This window comes from Natrix helvetica (assembly GCF_964273705.1).
Source record: "Natrix helvetica genome assembly, chromosome: 1".
Taxonomy (NCBI): domain Eukaryota; kingdom Metazoa; phylum Chordata; class Lepidosauria; order Squamata; family Natricidae; genus Natrix; species Natrix helvetica.
The window spans coordinates 40,806,934-40,827,790 of record NC_138548.1 but is presented as its reverse complement, the minus strand read 5'-3'; the positions used below and the strand labels follow the sequence as shown (position 1 = coordinate 40,827,790).

Here is a 20,857-nt window from a genome sequence, read left to right as displayed (position 1 = left end):
GTACAACTGGACTGTAATATTTATATAGGACCTTCAGAAAAATATACTGTGCTTTTATATCATGTTGTAAGCCTCTAATGTGACAGCATGTTTATATTCTTATGGTCAATGTTTGTAAGACCGAGATACAATTTAAGGGTAATTATTTAAGTTTGCTTTTATAGATCCATCACAATTATGTAATATACCTTCCACAATTGACCTCAAAATCTGGCCCTGAATGTCTCCCAATCCTCTAGAGCAGATTTTGAAAAAATATAAAGGAGTTGCAGGGTGGAAGAAAGTTAGAAGAAATCCTAGCAGAGGAATGGAAGTTTGTAGCATAATGTAGATTTCCCCTTCCTTCCTCCAATACCTCTGATATGTCATGTTTTGGCCAATTCTTCTCATTGTCCTGAGTTGTTTCCTTATTTCTAAGGCTTCAGTTTTGCCATTTAGAGCAGTACCTTGCCAGAAGTGTTTATATCTGAAGAATACCAAATATTCTCTCAACAATCATTTAAAGTCCACAGTTCTTGATCTTTGCACTGCAGCCTCCAGGGCTCCATGGGATATTTTTAGTTTGTGAGGAAAACACAGCAGTAGTCCACAGTTTTAGCCTACAGGTGCTGTGAAACAATTACTGAGGCACTTGGGGTGCCATGAACTGAGAAAGTTTGGGAACCTCTGATTTAAAACTTTCTTTTAAAAAAAAATCCTATAAAATTCAAGCAGCAGTAAGTAGTGTGATATTTTGATATACTTCCTTTGGTGCCAGACTCACCTGGCTAATAATCTAAAAAATAAATGTGAAGCAAGCAGCTGCAAAACAACATCTTTATTGAGAAAAGATGCCCTGAACTTATAGTTAGGTAGACCTCATAAACCTTCTCAGAAAGTCAAAATGCAGCCTAGTTGCTTTGTGACTATAGCTCCCCAAAAACAAAGCAGGATAGACAGAAGAATATTGGGGAACTAGAAGGGCTAGTGGGGAGTAGCTTTACTTGCTTACTGTCTTGCAAACACAATTCGTTTGTGGTTGACACCATGGTACCCATCACATGAAGAGACAAACTTCCATGACAACTATTATGTGAGATACCGTATAATCCATCTTTAGCATTCCAAATATACTCCTAGGCCTTAAAAGACCAGCCCAACCCTCTATTAAATTAAAACATTACAAGCTATTATGTACCAAAACTGACTGAAATAACTTCTGTAAGCTTGAGGCACAAAGATTTTGTGCTTCATTCCAGTCAGTTGATGGAGGGACCCATAGCTAGCCTTATTTTCTTTAAGTTCATGCAATTATTTGCTGGCAGAAGAACTTTTTCAATGGGGGCATCTGCACTATTTTATCTGCCAATCAATTGGGGTAGTTGCTCCAGGCAATTTTTCTTTCAGTGCATCTGAAGAAACAGATGGGAGCGGCAAATGCATCCTGAAGGTTCTGACAGAAATGTCCACAAATTGCATCAAGACAAAATACTCCTACAATAATTTTTGTATTTATTTCACAATTTTTAAAGTGTAGCTAGGAATATCACTCAATGCAACCTGAATATTGCAAATGTGCTATCATAACATTGCAAATTAGAGTGTTTGGGTAGTTTGCTCTGCTCCAGGGTGTTTTATCTTACCTTTTCCCTGCTTTTCCCTCTAGGTTTACAGGTGCTTAAAGGTGTAAACTAAGCCAGGAGTAAACTATGCATGCCTACTGGCAAATCATGTGATGTTACTTGCAATCAATTAATAATAAATTATGGTTTCAAATTATGCTTTATTCATAAGAACAGGTACACCTATTTGTATATTAAGTTTCCATATTAAATTAAGGTCTAAAGCAACCAACCATTTAAGTGTTTTTTTTCCAAAATCCTCCTCCTCCTCCTCCTCCATCTCCCAGCCCCAAATAATACTACTGCTATTATTATTTCCTCTCATTTCTGCAGCCTTTTATTTCTCTTTGAAAAGAAAGGAGGGAAGATAGGAAGAAACACACCACACATATTCCTTTTAACAATTTCCTCCTCTGCAAAAAAGATTTCCTCAGACATACACTTATCTTCACTTCCTTTTTATTGCAAGACTGCAACACACTTCTCCACTGCTTTGTATCCCTGGGAATAAGACTGTCCAGTTTCATCAAGCTACATGACGAAACATGGAGTTGGATTTTCTCTGATATGCTAAGCACTGTCCCACATTTGCTCTCTCTATTACATGAGATAAGTATAAGTATAATCTTTATTGTCATTGTACTTAAATACAACGATAGCACAGGAAGTTTCAAAGTCCTGTTTCTAGCCACCAATTTCTTTTTTTTTTTTTCTGGAAGAATTTTATTTTTTATTTTTTAAATGAACACAAACAGACAAAAACAAAACCCACAAAACCATCTTCCATTACAAATTGTAGAAAGTGTGACGGTTGGTTACAAAAACCTCCGTGCGTCCCTTCCACAGTCATCACCTATAATTCATATCGAATCACATATTTTTAAATCAAGTATGCAGTATTTATATACATTGCTTTCATCATACCTCAGCCTTCATTTGACTGTAATTGTTTTTACATCCTTTTATATGAAATATTCCAATTTAAAGCAAAACAACATAATGGCATTCCAATTTCTTATTTATATTATTATTATGAGATAAAGTAATATCATATTTTATATTATCTTTTAATGCAAAATTCTTGCAGCATTTTGTAAAATCCCAAAATCATTTCAGTGTAATCACCAAGCAAAAATCAAGGAAAACATCAGAAGAAAAGTTTGAAGAAAAAAACAATGTAAAAGACAATCTTTTAAAAGACAACGGTTATGGGGAGGCGATAGAGGGACAGGATCCATCCATCATCATTACTTTTATTCCTTCTAATTGGTTTAGGTATTCATGGTCCCTTACCACCCACTTTATTGTATCCTGAAGTAAGAGAAAGGTGCTGCTTTTTGAGGAGAGGAGAGGAAAAAACCACATGCTCACAGCTATGCTGTAATTTTTTTTCCATTCTGTCTTTTTTTAGAAGGACTTCTTGCTTTGAGAAAATGTTTGCATGTTATTCCTTATTTTGATGTTTATAGTAACTAGCTGAGTAGAAAATGTTTATTTGTGCATATGGAATGCAGGGCAAAGGTAAAATGTAATTATAGAAATCAAAATGTGACAGACTGCTTACAAGAAAGCAAAACGTAAGGGACTTCAAGACTTTATTTTTGGGTGGATGGGAAATTATGCATTCCCAAATTTAACGGGTGGCAAAAAAACAACAACAGTTTTTACTATCTCAGGGCAGGTCTCCACTGTTTCCAAAGGAACTATTCAGCATGCAAGTTGAAAAGGTAGAAAATTTAGCTGGTTAACTTATTTCAAGTAAGGCAATTCCAGTGGAAAACATTAAAAGAAGGGAAACTAATAAATTATTACATGTGCAAACTCTCTGAGAACGGTTTTTTTTGTCTGCAAAGAAATAGGTATGTTTTACAGGTCAAGCCCAGGGTAAATAGTTCAGCATGAACGAACAGTGTCTCTAATATCCTGTGGAAATTAATTTGAAATGCTTGATGAAACTGATGCCACAGGTGAATATCTTTAACAGGCATAACATGAAAATGATGATGTTAATAAATGCAAAGCAATGTCCAGATTACCATAACAATAACAATAGAAACTTGGTTTTGTGGTTTCACCTTAAAAACAGGATTTGCTTGAATGGAGTTCAGGAATGCAATTGGGGAGTAAATTTAATAATACACACATTTCTTATGCAGTCTACATGCAATGTTTCTTGTGTACTTTTTTGAATACTACTTTAAAACATACACATTTTTATAAAATTTACTTAAGGTTTAAATGATATATTCAATTCCTACACTTGGAGCATGTACAATAGATTAGAAAACATCTTATCCAACTACTTTCATCTGTGTAGATCTCTACCTTCATATTGCTTTTTCCTTCCAAATGCTATATTTAAAGATGAATAATAATTTCATTTCCCCCCCCCCCTTTTTTTAAAAAACCAAGGTAATTTGTATTTCACACTGATTTGCAAAAAATGCTTACTTTTGGATTATGTATTTAGAAGAGAATAGAGTAGAACAGAACAGAAGTTGGAACAGAAGTTCCAATGGAGTTGGAAGGAACCTTGGAGGTCTTCTAGTCCAATCTCTTCTCAAAAACTTCGAGTGTTGGAGAATTCATAACTTCTGGAGGAAAGTTCCATTGATTAATTGTTCTGTCAGGAAGTTTCTTAGTTCTAGGTTGCTTCTTTCCTTGATTAGTTTCCACCCATTGCTTCTTGTTCTACCCTCAGGTGCCTTGGAGAATAGTTTGACTCCCTCTTCTTTGTGGCACCCCCTGAGATATTGGAACACTGCTATCATGTCTCCCCTCATCCTTCTTTCTGCGAAACTAGACATACTCAGTTCCTGCAACCGTTCTTCATATGTTTTAGCCTCCAGTCCCCTAATCACCTTTGTTGCTCTTCTCTGCACTCTTTCTAGAGTCTCCACATCTTTTCTACATTGTGGTAATCAAAACTGGATGCAGCATTCCAAGTGTGGCCTTACCAAGGCATTATAAATTGGTATTAATCAGGGGTGAAATGCTCTGAAGTCTGCTACCAGTTCACTTGTGCACACACGTGCACACATGCATGCATGCCAAAAATTTTAAAACATTTTTTTACTACCGGTTCTCTTGAACCGGTAGTTTAAAAATGCTTTTAAAAAAAGTTCCGACGATGATTGTCGGAACTTTTAAAAAACTTTTTAAAGCATTTTTAAACTATGAGTTTTGCTATAAAAAAAAGTAAAAAAAAGTTCTGACGATTGCGCGCCATAGTTAATTGTCGCACAGCTGATCTTTAGAACTTTTTAAAAAACTTCTTTTGTTTAGCATTTTTTAACTACCAGTTTGGGCAAACCGAGCCGAACTGGTAGCATTTCAACCCTGGTATTAACACTTCACATGATCTTGATTCTATTCCTCTGTTAATGCCGCCTAGAACTGTGTTGGCTTTTTGGCAGCTATAGCATACTGCTGGCTCATATTTAAGTGATTGTCTATTTCTGCAACATTTTGTACCATTTCAACAATTGCATTAAAAAAAAATCTATGGTTGGAAGCAAATGCTTCCAATGATTTTCCCCATGAACGGTTAGGAGTTTTTTTTTTTAAAAAAATTATTTATTTATTCTTGTAAAAATAAAATCATACAAACATAATTTTAAACATATTGCCGTCACCGCGCAAGAAATCATAGCATTTAAATAACCAAACTTAACATTACCGTCCTAAGAGTAGGCCTAATATTTAACACCAACATTTGCACTATATGCAGCCCATCTAGTCAGCGTACCTACTTCATCAATTCTTATTCGTCCTTTAATTTCTGATTAATATTATTTACCAGTATCTGATTTAAACATATATTATTGCTTCAGTTGTTATTATTCGGTCGTTCCTGTACCCAATTATACCACCTCTTCCACGAGTTATAGAATTCTGAGTCCTTTTTTCCTTTAATTAATTTTGTTAGTCTATCCGATTCATTAGTTTTATTTATTACTGCCCTATCCATTGGTATTTGATCGCTCTTCCATTCCTGGGCAAATGCCAATCTTGCCGCAATGGTTATGTGCAACACCAAAAACCATATCTCCATGTTGATATCTGGGGGCTTGAGTCCTAACAGGAAGGTTTCAGGTTTCAAATCTAATTGATGTTGGGTGATTTCTATTAACCACTGCCTGATTTTTTCCCAGTATTTAATCGCCATTGGGAAGGTCCACCACTGATGGAAATAGGTCCCCTCTCTGTGACCACATTTCCAACAATTAGGCATGATCCCAGGGAACATTCTGGCAAGTCTTGCCGGTGGTAGATGCCACCGATATATCATTTTATATGTGTTTTCCTTATAGGAGGCTGCCATTACGAGGTTAGGAGGTTTTTTTTTTAACATTATGCTCATTTTTGGGGTATATTTCTTCCTTCAAAAGGACAAGCAATTTAGTATCAATTTTCAGCAATTTCAGTCAGGGCAATGAAAAATGTCATCTCCGATACTGGGACCACTGTTGTCACCAAAAGGGGATTGTAAAAGTTCAGACACAATTTGATGTATCAATACAAAATGCTTGCTTAGAGGCACATACCCAAGAACTGGCTATGGAAAATTCCTGTACTCAAGAATTTCACTTTTAATAAGTCTTAATAAGTGGATCTGAAATGGCATATCATGTGCCATATGAGGCTTGTATAATTGTAGTTCTCAAACCATTTAAATCTGTTTCATGCTATTAAGATGAAAGAAGTCATGTGGTACAAGCCTTTTTTTAAGTTAAATCTATTAGCAAATTCCCATGAAAAATGTGTGACTGATTGCAAATTGAAACATTTCAAACTACTTAAGAAAATATGTTTCTAATCCAACTTTCTTTTGGAGACAGCTCTACTGCGACCTCTAAAACTTTAAAGAGCTTTGCACTGTTTTATTTTGCATTCCATTCCATTATCTGATGTCATTAATATTCATCTAAGCAATCATGATCAAGGGAGATCTAAGGGTTTAAAAATGGACTCGGGACCCCCAGGTTGCACATCACTGTTACATGAAAAGGGAGGAACATGATCAGGAATTGTCATGTTCCTAACTTTGCACCCAAAGTATATACAATATGAAAATACAGATGCTTCACTGCACTTAAACCAGGAGAGGATAGTAGCTATTAGTACTGGTAGTCCTCAACATATGACCACAATTGAGCTCAAACTTTCTGTTGTTAAGTGAGCTTTGCCCCATTTTACAATCTTCCTTCCCACAGTTGTTAAAGTGAATTGCTGCAGTTGATAAGTTAGTAACCCGGTTGTTAAGTGAATCTGGCTTCCCCGTTGAATTTGTTTGTCAGAAGGTTGCACAAGATCATGTGTCCTTGGGACACAGCAACGATGGTAAGTATGAACCATTTGCCACACATCTGAATTTTGACCACATGACCATGGGGATGCTTCAAAGTTTGTAAGTGTGAAAAATGGTCATAAGTCACTTCTTTCAGTGACCTTGTAACTTTGAACTGTTGTAAGTCAAGGACTATCTGTAGTGAGTGAATCACTCAAGTTCTGATTCAATTTATCATTTTTTTAACATGTTAGGTCAACTGAATTACTTCTGAAATATCAGAATGAATTGATAAATAAGTATGGGAAACGTCAAACTGCCAAATCCATTCAAGGGCATCCAATTTGTTTTGAAGGAGTGATTTGATCATATTACCTTCAGATCAAATCTTTGAAGCAAACTTTCACAGAGTCTTAAGCTAAGTAAATCAACTACGTTGACACCATTAGCTTGGTAACACCATGTGCCCCTGCTATCTTCTAGAGTTTCACGATGGTCCTATCCTATCCAATATTACCTAGGCCCAACTTTAATTTCTGAGATCAGTCAAAAGTAGATGCTACAATTTGTTGAGGCTTATGTGGCTAATAATTTTTGGATATTCCAGGGTGGAACTAATCCCAAAGATAAAGCTGGAGCAACCAGTAACTCAGGATTTATGGCATCCTTCATAACGATTGACATACTGTATAAAGAGAAATATAAATATTATTAGAACTTAGAATCAGCATAGTGCAATACTTAAAGCTCTTTGGCATTTTCAGGAAAAAGCAAATCAAATGTGGGTCTGTATCCTTCCAAAATAGAAATGTATGAAATCACTTGTTTCTTTAACATTTTTCTCATTAAAAATCCTCTCTGTGCAAAGAATGCTAGATAATTGGGGAACATTCATTGATCTATTCCCTATTGGCATGCTGAAATGGTACAGTCCTAAAGTATTTTATTGAAAATTTATATTTTGAATGGTAGTGATTATTTCTTAATATATTATTAATTCTCTGTGACACTTAGAATTATTTTCAGTTCAAATTTATGCATGTTTGCTTAAAAGGAATTCTTACTGGAATAAATGGGATTTCTATACCATAACTGGGGAATTATAAAGTCCCCCTATGCAAGATCAAGCACCATATAACTTACAAATTTATCCTCCTATACATACATCAAAAGCAGCAGTACTTTTACATATGAATCCTTTGAGCTCCTTCTCCAATCTTTTGTAGTCTATTTGATTATAGCAACTAAAATATCTTCTTCAGTAAATGGTGGCTATTTTCGTATTTGTAATTCTATAGAAAGAGCTCTATTTTCAGTTAGACCAAATGGAGAATGCTATATATGCTTCAAGGCTGTTTTGCCTTTGCAACAACATTTGTAGCTGTTGGCAATCGCAGCTTTAATGGTAATAGATTAATAGAAATCTGAAAGTTCACAGGAATGCCATTAACAGCAACGTAAGAACAAAGGCAAGGGTGTTGATTTTCCAGTTTAAAAATCAGCCTTGATTTCAGAGCGTTATATGCATTCCGCAACTCTTTTAATTTACTTTTTACTTTCATCTCCATCAAATATATTCCTAGCCTCTCATTAGCATCCTCTGACAACATGAACGTTCTCAAGAGTACAGATCTCTGAAGCAGGGAAAATAGAGCAGTGGCCTTCCAGAAATTAGAGAACGACAAGTACTAGCAGCCCCAAATAGGTGAAGGATAAAAGACATTATGTTCAATAAGATCTGGTGAGCTGCATGTTTCTGCCCTTGCTCTAACGCCCATCATCTGATACTTACACTGGACAGCACAGATGCTATAGCAACCTGTTCATTGCACAACAATATTTCACAGCCAATCTGAGCATGATTTAATAATGTGGTTGACTGATTCTAATTGTTGAAGAGGAATGTATGCCAGAGACAAGATGCCACCCTTCTTTTTTCAAATGCTGATTGAGCTGTCAGATTACTCCTAAATCTATACCTGTGATGGGCTCTCCTTGATGACTAAAATTGTGGGAAAGATTTTGATTACACTTTAGGAGAAACCTCCTAGCAGTAAGAGCTATTTGGTAATGGAACAAATTACCTGTGGAGGTGATGGGGCTTTCCTTTGCAGGACAGTTAAGCAGAAGCTGGATACTTATTTATAATTATACAATATTATACAATGTATAATTATAATATTATAAAAAAATCATAATATGCATTTCTTCTGATTTTTAAAACAGCTTTATCTTCTGATAACTTTCTTATTTCTAAGCCTAAGGAAAATTCTAACATTATTTTTAATATGGAAATCAAAGACTCACAGAGAATTATTCCATCAGAAGAATTCTCAAGGTAATTTGACATAGATTTCCCCAGGAGACTGTTTAAGAGATTTTGGACTTTACTGGAACCAGAATGATTTAAAAAAAAGAACAATAACACTAAATACTACCAGTTGGCTTCCCTTTGATAGTTCTATTCAAAAAACTGATACACAGATATTTTCTTCTTGGATTCAATATATGGAAACCAGAGAATCATCAATTTGGAAAGGGCCTGGAGGTCTGCTGGTATAATCCCTACTCAAGTGTAGGAAATACAGAACAAGGCTGTTTTCAGCTGATTGTTATCTTGTCTCTGCTTGAAGGTCTTCAGTAAGAAAGACCCCAATCAACCATTCCAAATTGCTTCCATGATGAAATTTTTTTTTCTAGTAGAAAGTTTTTCCAATGCCACTAATTCTTTCAGGAATTACCAAGTCTCCCTCTGCTTTCTCCTCACCAAGCCGAGTATATCTAGTTATTTTTTTCAGTCACCAGAATGCCTACACAGCTTTACTTTTCTCTTTTTTTGCTCACCCCAATTTTTCTACATCAGTGATGGCTAACCTTTTTGTCCTTGAGTGCCCAAATCGTGTGTGTGCCCACACCCACAATGCAATGCCCCCTGTGCATGCATGCACAACTCCCTACTCCCCCTGCGCATGCACGCGACCCCCCCGTGCCCCATTTTTGGCCTAGCAGGCCTCCTTGAAACCTCCTGGGACCAAAAATGGGGCACGGGGGGCACCAGACCCCCTGCGCTTTCCCCACCCCCACGCATGCGCACGACCCCCTTTCCCCTCATGCATGCACGCACGTCTCCCGCATGTGCAATAGAGATCTGCGCATGTGCACCGGGCAGCTACTCTTCTGGTTTCTGGCGATCCCATGTATGCAAAGACCAGTTGGCCAGTGCACATGTGTGCGTCAGAACCTAGATGATCAGCTGGCAATAGCATGCAAGCCCAGAAAGTGTGTGCCACCTTTGGTACATTTGTCATAGGTGCCACCTTTGGCACATTTGTCATAGGTTCACCATCACGGCCCTACACCATTTCTGACAAATGGCAGTCCAATTTCTTCTTGAAAGTCTCAAGTGATGAAGCTCCCACAACTTCCAAAGGCAAGCTGTTTCATTAGTTGATTGTTCTCACTGTCAGAAAATTTCTCCTTATTTCCAGGTTGAATCTCTTCTTGTTCAGTTTCCATTAATTATTCCTTGTGTGGCCTTCAGGTGCTTTGGAGAATAATTTGACCCCTTCCTCTCTGTGGCAGTCCCACAGAGATGAGTGTATATGTTTTTCTGGGTTAGTAGGTAGGACAATGGCAATAGCATTTAGGGTTATATACCATCCATATATACTATTATATACCACAGCACTTCATAGCACTCTAGGCAGTTTACAACATAAGCATTATTTGCGTATTGTGCCCAACAATCTGGGTCCTCATTTTACCAATCTCAGAAGGATGGAATGCTAAGTCCACTTCAAGCCCCATCAGGATCAAACTCCAGACTGTGCGCAATGTTGCCTGCAATACTGCACTTTAACCACTCTGCCACCAGGGCTCATTGTGCATCATACACAATGGTTCAAACGGAGTATGGCTGGTATGTATTTTTTAATGAAGCAGATTTCAATTAGAACTAAAGCAAGGCACTTTCCTATTACAGTTTAATATTATATTTGTCTTCCTAGGCTTTTTATGCCACTGTTTTAGTTTCTCTTTGTTTCTCATATATTATAATAATTATCTATTCATCCAACAATACCATTTTGATTCTGATATAGCCTGAACATTTTCAAATGCTCAAAATGGAAAAGTTTCCATATTTGCATTTATTATTATTAGCACAATGATCTGAAACTACAGTTGCCAGTTCTTTAGCAGGTGTTGGCCTTCATATGCATTTCCCTCCAAGAACCTACGATGTCATAATGTATCAGTGTAGTATATACAATATGTGAACCCAAGAAGTTTGTCCATTTGTAGTTCACAAATGCACAGATTTTTTAAACACCATGCAAGATTATTTTTTGTTATCATACCCAGTGTAAGATAACTATTTGGACCACCATGGTGCGCTTATAGCATAATCTTTCAACTTTGATTTTTGGATACTGATACTTTGCGATCTTCTCCAATTCTTTGTCTTCTATTCTACAATCACCTGGTATTACCACATAATTATCCACACTTTCTTCTTTTCTACCACTGTTAAATGTGGTGTATGATGTGCCAAGGCTTTATCAGCTTGCATTTGGAATTCTCATATTTTTCAGTAAAGGCATATGAAAGTTTTTACAGATGTTGCAGTGAATCATTCTGGCAACTGTGTTATGCTGTTGTTTATCAGCAGTTTGTGCAATCGTCTTGCATGAGTTGAGTATTTGATCTACTGTTTCTTTCCCTCTTTCCACAATCTACACTTTGAATAATTTGATTATTTTTTTAGTTCTTGCATTGATTGCATTAGTTTGAGTAGATTGCTCTTGAGCAGCCGAAATCAACCTTTCAGATTATTTTTGTAATGGTCCAGTTGTAAACCATTGCCAGTTTTTATCTTTATTCACTTTCCCCTCAAACCTTTGTAGAAACTGACCATGTAATGATTTTCTTTGCCATTATTCTGTATTATTATTTCAATATCCATGTTTTGTTTCCTTTGTACATTCGGTAAGTTCAATTTTTTTATTTGCATCAATGTTTGTTCTTTGCTGTCTTTCACATAATTAGCCAATGCATGCTTTTCTTTTTTGAGAGTTTGTTTGACTTGAAGTAAACCTCTGCCTTTATTTGTGCAGGGAATTAATATCAATATGGGGATGTTGTAGTGAATAGGTCGGAATATTCATGAACCAGCAGAGACATGGTAAGAATAGTTATCAGTTTTCTTGTTTTTGAGTCCAAACTGTCCACTTCAGTTGGTGTCCAGTTAATAATTCCAGTGGTGTACTGTATCATGGGAATTGACTACTTTGAAGATGTTGTCTTTGAAGATGTTGAAAATACTGTCTTTGTTTCTGAAGACAAAGTGTTTGTCTTTAGCAATTTTCTCACTCTTTGGATGTATTATTTACCAATCACATCTTTATCATGCCCATGTTTGATGTTATTCAACTGTAAAATGCCAAGATACTTGTAATTTAAGCTTCATTTTGATGTTTCTTGATGGTTTGGCCATTTGACATTTCAATTCAGTTTATTCTTCATTATTTTACCCCAATTTATTGCTATTGAAGCACATTTATCTATGCCAAGTTGCCTTGCTATTATGTGCTAAAAATTCTTACAATGATTACATTCTGATTTCTGATTTTTTCATAAAGCTTCAGATCATCCATAAGCAAATGTGAGATTTTTCTTAGGAGTTTTGCTGTTTGGTAGCCAAGATTTGCTTTCTTCAAGATAACTGACGTAGGATCATAGCAGTGACAAATAATAAGAGTCATAATTACTTTGTATTAGTTTTTATCTTGTTTTAAAATGTTTTAATAAAAATTATGTATAATTATAAAATATTTAAGGAAATTATAATAAAACTAATATATATTAAGTGAAGTTGTGTCAAAAACAATTATACATTTATAACTGGATTTAATGATTCTTGGAGAACTGAAAAAGGAATGGTATTTGCTTGGCTTCAATAAAAAGAAACAGGAATCTGAGTTTGATTGTAGAGGAATTGAGCTCTTACCTTAACAGGAATTGAGGTACATGAAACAATTAATCAGATTGTAGAAATTAGAAAGCAGGAAAAAGATACAACAGCAGTCCTATTTTGATCCTGCTGTCTTTAAAAAAGATTCTCAAGCGTCTCTTAATATATCCTACAAGAATAAAATAGCATTTTCTGGAATCCCTGCAGTGTCTGTTTCTTTACCTTGGTTACCTCAAAGTATGGACACTGTTAGTTCTTTGGTCCAATCCAAAAGGAATCTTCTCTTGTGATAACAATTGTGATCATAAGAAAATATCAGTTATGTTATATAGTTTAATGCCAATAGACAGAAAAGCTGAACTACAAGATAATAATTATTTTTATCCTTATGTTCATCCCTCTTCAGGGATATGTATATAGAATTGTGTCTGTGCTGGGATTCAATTTTTTTTACTACCGGTTCTGTGGTTGTGGACTTGGTATGGCTTGGTAGGCGTGGCAGGGGAAGGATACTGTAATGTCTCCATTCCCTCCCCACTCCAGGGGAAGGTTACTGCAAAATCCCCATTTCCCTGATCAGCTGGGACTCGGGAGGCAGAGAATAGATGGGGGCTGGACCAGTCAGAGGTGGTATTTACCGGTTCTTAGAACTAACTCAAAATTTCCGCTACCAGTTCTCCAGATCTGGTCAGATCTTGGTGAATACCAACTCTGGATTGTGTGTCTGTTAGGTTTGATTTAATGGGTTGGGATTTTCTTTCTTCACTTGAGATGTATTTTGTGTCTGGGGAGCCTGCACTAAGAGAGGCTCATTCAATCTCATTGTACACAGGTTGTGCATTGACAATAAAGATTTGAATTTGAACTATTAAAAACAGTGTTTCTTTATCTGAAATCTTGTGGTTGTCTGAGCATTTTTTTTAAAGTCGATGTATTGAATAACCAGAGTTGCACAATTATCCATATTCATAGTTTTTCAACACATTTTTCCAGCATATTAATTTTGCATCACATCTATCCTGATAATCAGGGTAACTGTTTGTATAGGCGGAAAAACAAAATCTAGTAAGGAGGTCTAAAGAGCAAATTGTACACAGATTCAAGGTTGGGCGATGGGAAAAACTGCAGCAACTGATTTTAACAGCAGCTGTTGTGGCTATTTATATCTCACAGAGAATCAAAAATGTGTCAGAAGTTTGAGTTAGAATGAATTGACTTCCAAACAAATTATATGGACATTTATGTCATAAAGAGATTCAGGGTGAAACTTGAGGATTTCTTGGATACCATCTGTCGTCCGTCTTGGCCTTGAAGTTTGCAATGTGAACTGTTTTACTCTGGCTTTTCTTAATTGTGAGATATGGCTAAATTTTTCTTCCGGTCTGTTGCTATTTTACTTATAGCCAGAAATGCAAACTGCAGTCCATTTTTGCAGAGTTGTATTCTGGTGGGCATTTTAAAAACTCTTTTTTAAAGAAAAGATCAGCAACAGAATGCAAATTTATTTTTCTTGTAAGATTTTTGATACAATTTCATCTAAAATGTATTATTATTATAATAAATTATTTAAGAAAAAAGAATGTCCTGGACTTAGGCATAAGTGCAATGTTTGCCTGTGATTATATAATAAATTCACAGCTTATACATTTGAATTAGATGTTTTTCAATTCATGCTTAACCTATACTTGATATACTTGTATTCAATACATAAGGTGTTAATTATGTCAATGGAAGAGATAGGAAACTGCATTAGTGATATATATGTTAATGCTTTGATTTGTACTAAAAATGTTTAGTTTAAAGAAGTTATAAGGAATCACAAATATGAGTGTGGAAAATGTAATGTAGTTGTAGATGACCCTTTGCATGAGTTGTATTGGCAAAAATAAAAAATCATAATAATAATAATTTAAAAAATAATGATTCCCCAAAGAGGTAAAAGGCTACATTTTGTTAGAGTTATTCTTTGCTTCCAAACTATTGAGGAAGGGGATTGGACTCCATTGCCTATATTTTCCTTTCCATCCCCATGGTTCTTTAGTGAAAATTATAACTCAAGAACATATAGATCTGTTAAAATGTTCCCATTCTCACTTTCCATATTGGGAATCCCTAGGTACCATGCAATAATCTCATCAAATAATTCAAGCTAATGTTGGTGACATTGAGCTGAAGCTGAAGTTCAAGAAATCGTACCAAGAGTTTTGGTTACAGAAAGAAATTTCTGATCGCTATCCTGCACTATGGACAGTGGTTAAGAAGCTCCTTGTTGCATTTCCAACTTCATATTTGGTGGAACATGGCTTCAGTGTGGTCATCCAACTTCTCTCCAAGCAAAGAAAATGACCCCAGATTACTGAATGTGGTGATTTAAGACTCCTTTAATTTAAGTGATTTAAAACCAGACATTGGGAAACTGGTATTACTTCATCAAGCCCATCCATCACATTAAGAATTTCCTGAACAGTGAAGTAGTTACTAAATTTTACTAAGTTTTCTAAGTTACTAGTTACTAAGGTTCTTGATAAATGACTATCAAACTTTGAAAACCTGGTATCACTGGATCATGTTCAACAATTTTGTTGAATTAACTAACTACAAAGGTTCTTAAATTGGATTTTGAATAAATGTGCAATTAATTGTTACAGTTTTGAATGTTACTGTTACTATCTTTATTCCTTCATGCAAACCGCCCAGTCACATGACTCCCCCAGCCACGCCCATCAAGCCACGCCCACAGAACCGGCCGTAAAAAAAATTGAATTCCACCACTGGGTGGGGGGGCACTGGGGAATCAGTTTGTAGCACCAAGGGGGCAGTGGACTGAAAAAGTTTGGGAACCACTGTTGTAAACTTGCATTTTTGTCTCCTCCTGACTTCCTGTACCTTCTAGGATGAAGTTTTGGATAGGTCTGTTCATATCGGCAAAAGTTCGCAACTCAAAAGTTCATACGTAGGGAAAAGTTCTTAGCACAGATCCAAAGCACATGATATCTCAATCACCCATGGTAGCTAGGGAATTCTGGAAGTGGAAGTCCACACAGTTTCAAGCTGCCAAGATTGAAAAACACTGCTATGCCTATTCCCATCAAGTACCTTTTCTTTTAAACAGTAGCCAGAGTTCCTCTATATCCATCTCATATGTAAATTATCCTTGGTAGCTTTCTAAGATAGTAACCAGGCATCTTCATTATTCTTTTTTGAAGATCTTCAATAGGGCTGAAATTATTTAAGATTCCCCATTATCCATCATCTGAAGCTCCCTAAGGAAATGTGTAGGGGGGGGGGGGAAGCTCTCTACAAGCATTCTGTTCCAACCGAGTTTTAATATAAATTGTTCTGTTGCAGCTTTCCCTTAATTCAAATAGATTTTTAAAGATGTCAGTTTAAAAATTTACAGACAAATAACTATATTAGTTAACTTATAAAGCAAATAGACTTGTTAAAAAGGAAAAGGCCATTATGCAAATTGACGGCTAAAAGCGTGTATCTGTGTGGAGATTTGGCTTCCAAATTTATTTAATATGTTTCTCAATTCTATTCCAGCATTGCTTCTCCAGAACAACCAATAATTTATATCTCCTTTTGCATTTTAATACTGAAGGTTAGTTAATAAATGGGAGAGAGGAACCAGATGAATGATTTAGTTTGATCCTCATGCATCTATAGTGGAAAGTAGTCAGGAGTTGCAGGAAGGAGGGGCTTCTTCCTAGAGGCAAAGAGAAAATGCGGAGCTTGGAGTATCTGATGGGAAGGAAGAGAGCAAGGTTCACCAACACTGCTCTAGCCCACGGGCTTAATTAGATTTGCAAAGCCAATTGAACTCGAAATAGAACTTTCAGTGTTATAATCTACCCGACAGGCAAGCATTGCTAATAAATTAAATTTCTCCTTTGGAACATCATGTGACCAACTTAGGCATGACTTAAAATATGGACCCTTCATAAATGTTCATCCTAGAGTTTCTCCAACAGATTAGGTGATATAGATGGCAATAATAAAAATAGTAGCAGCCTGCTGGTGGGACGCCCTGCTTTAAAACGCTTACTTGGAACCTATGTTATTATCATTCCAAACATTTTAATATCTGTGCACTATTTCACTGCTGATTATGATTTTCTGTCCATTACTGTGTTGTGTTTACTGTTAGTTTTAATCATTTTGTTGATATACCTCCAGAGAACTATAGTTATTGTTCTTTAGAAATATAATACATTAATAATTATATTTTTTCCGTGCTCATAAGCAAGACACACCAGTGTAGCAATCATCATTTCTTGCTTATTACTAGCAGCTTTTATTCAGAGATGCAGTGCTCCATAATATGGCAGTATTGATCTATGCTTCTATCTCCTTATTCTCAAAAGCTGCCCTCCCATGGATGCTTGGCATCCTCCTCCTCCTTTTCCATCACAGTGAAGTGACAGGGACATGGAAACCATAAAATGGGCATTATGAATTACTTTCACTAATGAGTCACAAACATGACCAGCTGTTAAACTAGCACAGGAATAAAGATGAAAAGCAAGAAGTGCATTTCTTTTAGCTTATGAGCAAAAGGTCCTTTGTTCTTCAGAAACAAATCCAAGCAATTATCTTCATGCCAGCTTGCAAATAAACATAAAGAATTCTACTTTGCAGGGACCAAGGTAGATTGAGGACACATGGCTCACGAATTGCCTTATATCTCAATTGTGGGTGAATATAGTGATGAAGAATGAAACCATTAACAGCATTTGGGAGGAGACTTGTAATAATAATAATAATAATAATAATAATAATAATAATAATAATAATTTTATTTGATTAGCCGCAAACCCTCTCCCGAAGGACTCGGGGCGGCGTACAATCAAACAGATAAAAAATACACATAAGACAAACATATATACAAAAGAACAGAGACATATACATATGTGCATGGAGGAGGATGGACTTAAGTGAAAGACAGTTAAAAATACAATTTAAAATCCCCTAATAAAATTACCAAATTAAAAAACCCCATCAGGAGCGTTACGAAGTTATGGTGATCCCAGCAAGGGATAAATGATAGAAAGCGTAAGATTTTTCTGTGCATTACAGAGTGGAAGAGCTATCAAAGTGGGCAAACCTTCTTGGCCTTTTGTTTCTTGTTTTGTTTTTACTTTTTTTTAACCTCCGGGGGCTGCAAAACAGAAGCAATCATGCAATGGCATCCTTGGTGGCACTTCCTGAGAATGACTCCGAGATTTACTCCAAACCTGATATATCTCGTGACATTGTCTGTTTCTGGAAACCACTTCATTTTCACTGCTGATTTATTTCTGACTTTGTTCTAAATTATTGGAAAGTATTTTCTTCAACATGGGTGAGACTGGCCACAAATCATTCATTTAATCTTTCAATTCATTCATTATTTCTTTCAATTATTTCAATTCTTTCCATTCATTCATTCACTCACTCACTCACTTGCTTGCTCGCTCACTCATTCAATACATTTATATAGCTGCCCAACTCACACACAGTGTCTCACATTAATTTCTCAATTTCTTCACCTCTATCAAGATTCAGAATCCTGTTCTTGGAGCCTGCCTTTTGTCACAAAGGTACTTTTTCAAGAGGCAACTGGACTTTCTGGTTTTTCTTTCAAGACATTTCACTTCTTATCCAAGAAGCTTCTTTAGCTCTGACTGGATGGTGGGGAATGGAAGGATATATACTCCTTGCTGACAGCTGGTCATTTGCATTCTTTTAGCGAGTCATTAAGGCCACCTGGAGGTTTATCTGTTCATCAGGGTCACCTGAGTGGTCCAGATGGATGTGGACCCTTCTTGGAACTGTTGAAAGGACTGTGTGGTAGACTAGAGACAGAAGATGTCGTATCCCTCCCCATCTGTTGAGAGAGGGCTGTTCAATTTTGGTATAAATGGCCTCTTTGACCATTCTTTCAAGCCAGCGGTCCTCTCTGTCCAAAATGTGGACTTTGCTGTCTTCCAAAGAATGGCCTTTGTGTTTTAATTGCAGATGGACTGCTGAACCTAGTCTTAATGGGTTTGTTCTCCTATGCTGTGCCATGTGTTTATGAAGTGGTTAAAAGAAAAACCAGAAAGTCCAGTTGACTCTTGAAAAAGCATCTTTGGGACAACCATGACTTGGATGACTGAGTATGTCCATAGACATGGAGCCTGCCTTTTCTTCCACCCACTATAGCTACACACACGGTTTTAATCACGGATCTTGAGAAAATCATGTCTCTACAAAATTGCCAATGTACTAACATTTACCTTCAGATGTACAGATATTTTAAATGTAGATGATAAACAATGGCCATTTTACAGGAGAAGTTTGGGAGATTCCAATGCTTCTGTCTACATTTAATATTTTTGTACAATACTTTTCCTTATGTTCCTTTCCATCACAACAAACTTACTCTCTCTCTCTTTTTTTAAAGCCACCAAATAAAGGCAAACAAATATACTCATGAAAAAGATGGCTGTGAGAAAGGCACTAGCAATTTACTTTACTGATTGGATCGCAATCTTCACATCCTTCAGCTGAGGAAGCGAGACTGAGAACTGACTGGCTAGCAGTTTTCTCTGCAATTGTGGATCAGCTGTTCTGTGAAGGTCAGGGGCATGGAAACACTGTTGATATGAAATTGTCCTGGAACAGATGGAGTATAAGTATTTGCCCATTCTACTATACAAGATATATATATGTGTGTGTGTGTGTGTGTGTGTGTGTGTGTGAGAGAGAGAGAGAGAGAGAGAGAGAGAGAGAGAGAGAGAGAGGGAGGGAGGGAGAGAGAGAGAGAGAGAGAGAGAGAGAGAGAGAAAGGGGTGTATATACTGTATCTTAATCCAATTTTCCTTTGTTCATTTTAATCAGGCAATTATGTTACCCAATTTGGGTGTTTTGCTGCTGCATTTCAATGACCCAATTTTGGGGAAAAAGAAGAGAAAGGTAGGGTGCCACAAGAAGCCTATGTAATAGCGTTAATTCTGTTTTAGGGCTGGGGCAGGGTTTTTTCGATATTATAGATATGGGAGAAATAGATGAGAGAAATATTAGAGAAGAAATTTACAAACTCAAACTGTGCCATCCAGAATTAAATCCGAATGCAAAATGGTTTTAAGCTGTATTATGTTAATAGCACTCTTGGAGAACCTTCTGCTTTGTAGAAAAGCCATTTTGCTTTCACTTATGTTCTGAATTTATTCTAAGAGTACAGCAACTTAGTAGGTATACTCGAAAGTAATGCACATTGCTTCTAGGCTGACTTTTGCCCTCTTCTTTTTCTTTTAAATGAGGTTATAAGCAAGTCAGGACATGGAACAGTTCTCCTGCAACCTAAATTGCACTACTGTGTGCATATTGATAGACCCCCCCCCCCCAAAAAAACCATACTTGACACACCCACACCTGACCCATCACAGGACCCACCACAAAACCCTGAATTGATGTAACCCTGACCTGACCTCACCATCACAAGACATATTGACCACACAAAGCCCTTACAAACAGAGGCACATTGATACATTGATATCCCCTAAACTCCGCTGGAGATGTTACCTAGCCTGGTAATGAAACATTCGGAAACCAATCGACAAACTTGGAGAAAGAATCGCCAAGGAATCTCTGAGGACAGAACAAGAAGCAATGGGTGGAAACTAATCAAGGAGAGAAGCAACTTAGAACTGAGGAGAAATTTCCTGACAGTTAGAACAATTAATCAGTGGAACAGCTTGCCTCCAGAAGTTGTGAATGCCCCAACACTGGAAGTCTTTAAGAAGATGTTGGATAGCCATTTGTCTGGAACGGTATAGGGTTTCCTGCCTAGGCAGGGGGTTGGACTAGAAGACCTCCAAGGTCCCTTCCAACTCTACTATTGTATTGTATTGTATTAATCTCCACCCCCATCCTTCACCCGAGTTACAGATATTCACCACTATCATAAAACAATAATGACACAGTCCTATAGATATTTACTGAGCAAAATACAGCTCTCAAATATGCTAA

At 36.6% G+C, this 20,857-nt stretch overlaps 1 protein-coding gene across 6 annotated transcripts in view; it reads right to left on the bottom strand.

Moving 5' to 3' along the window:
- The window catches only part of BEGAIN (brain enriched guanylate kinase associated), a 178,158-nt gene that overhangs the window by 14,199 nt on the left and 143,102 nt on the right, over nt 1-20,857 (bottom strand). The window lies entirely within an intron of this gene.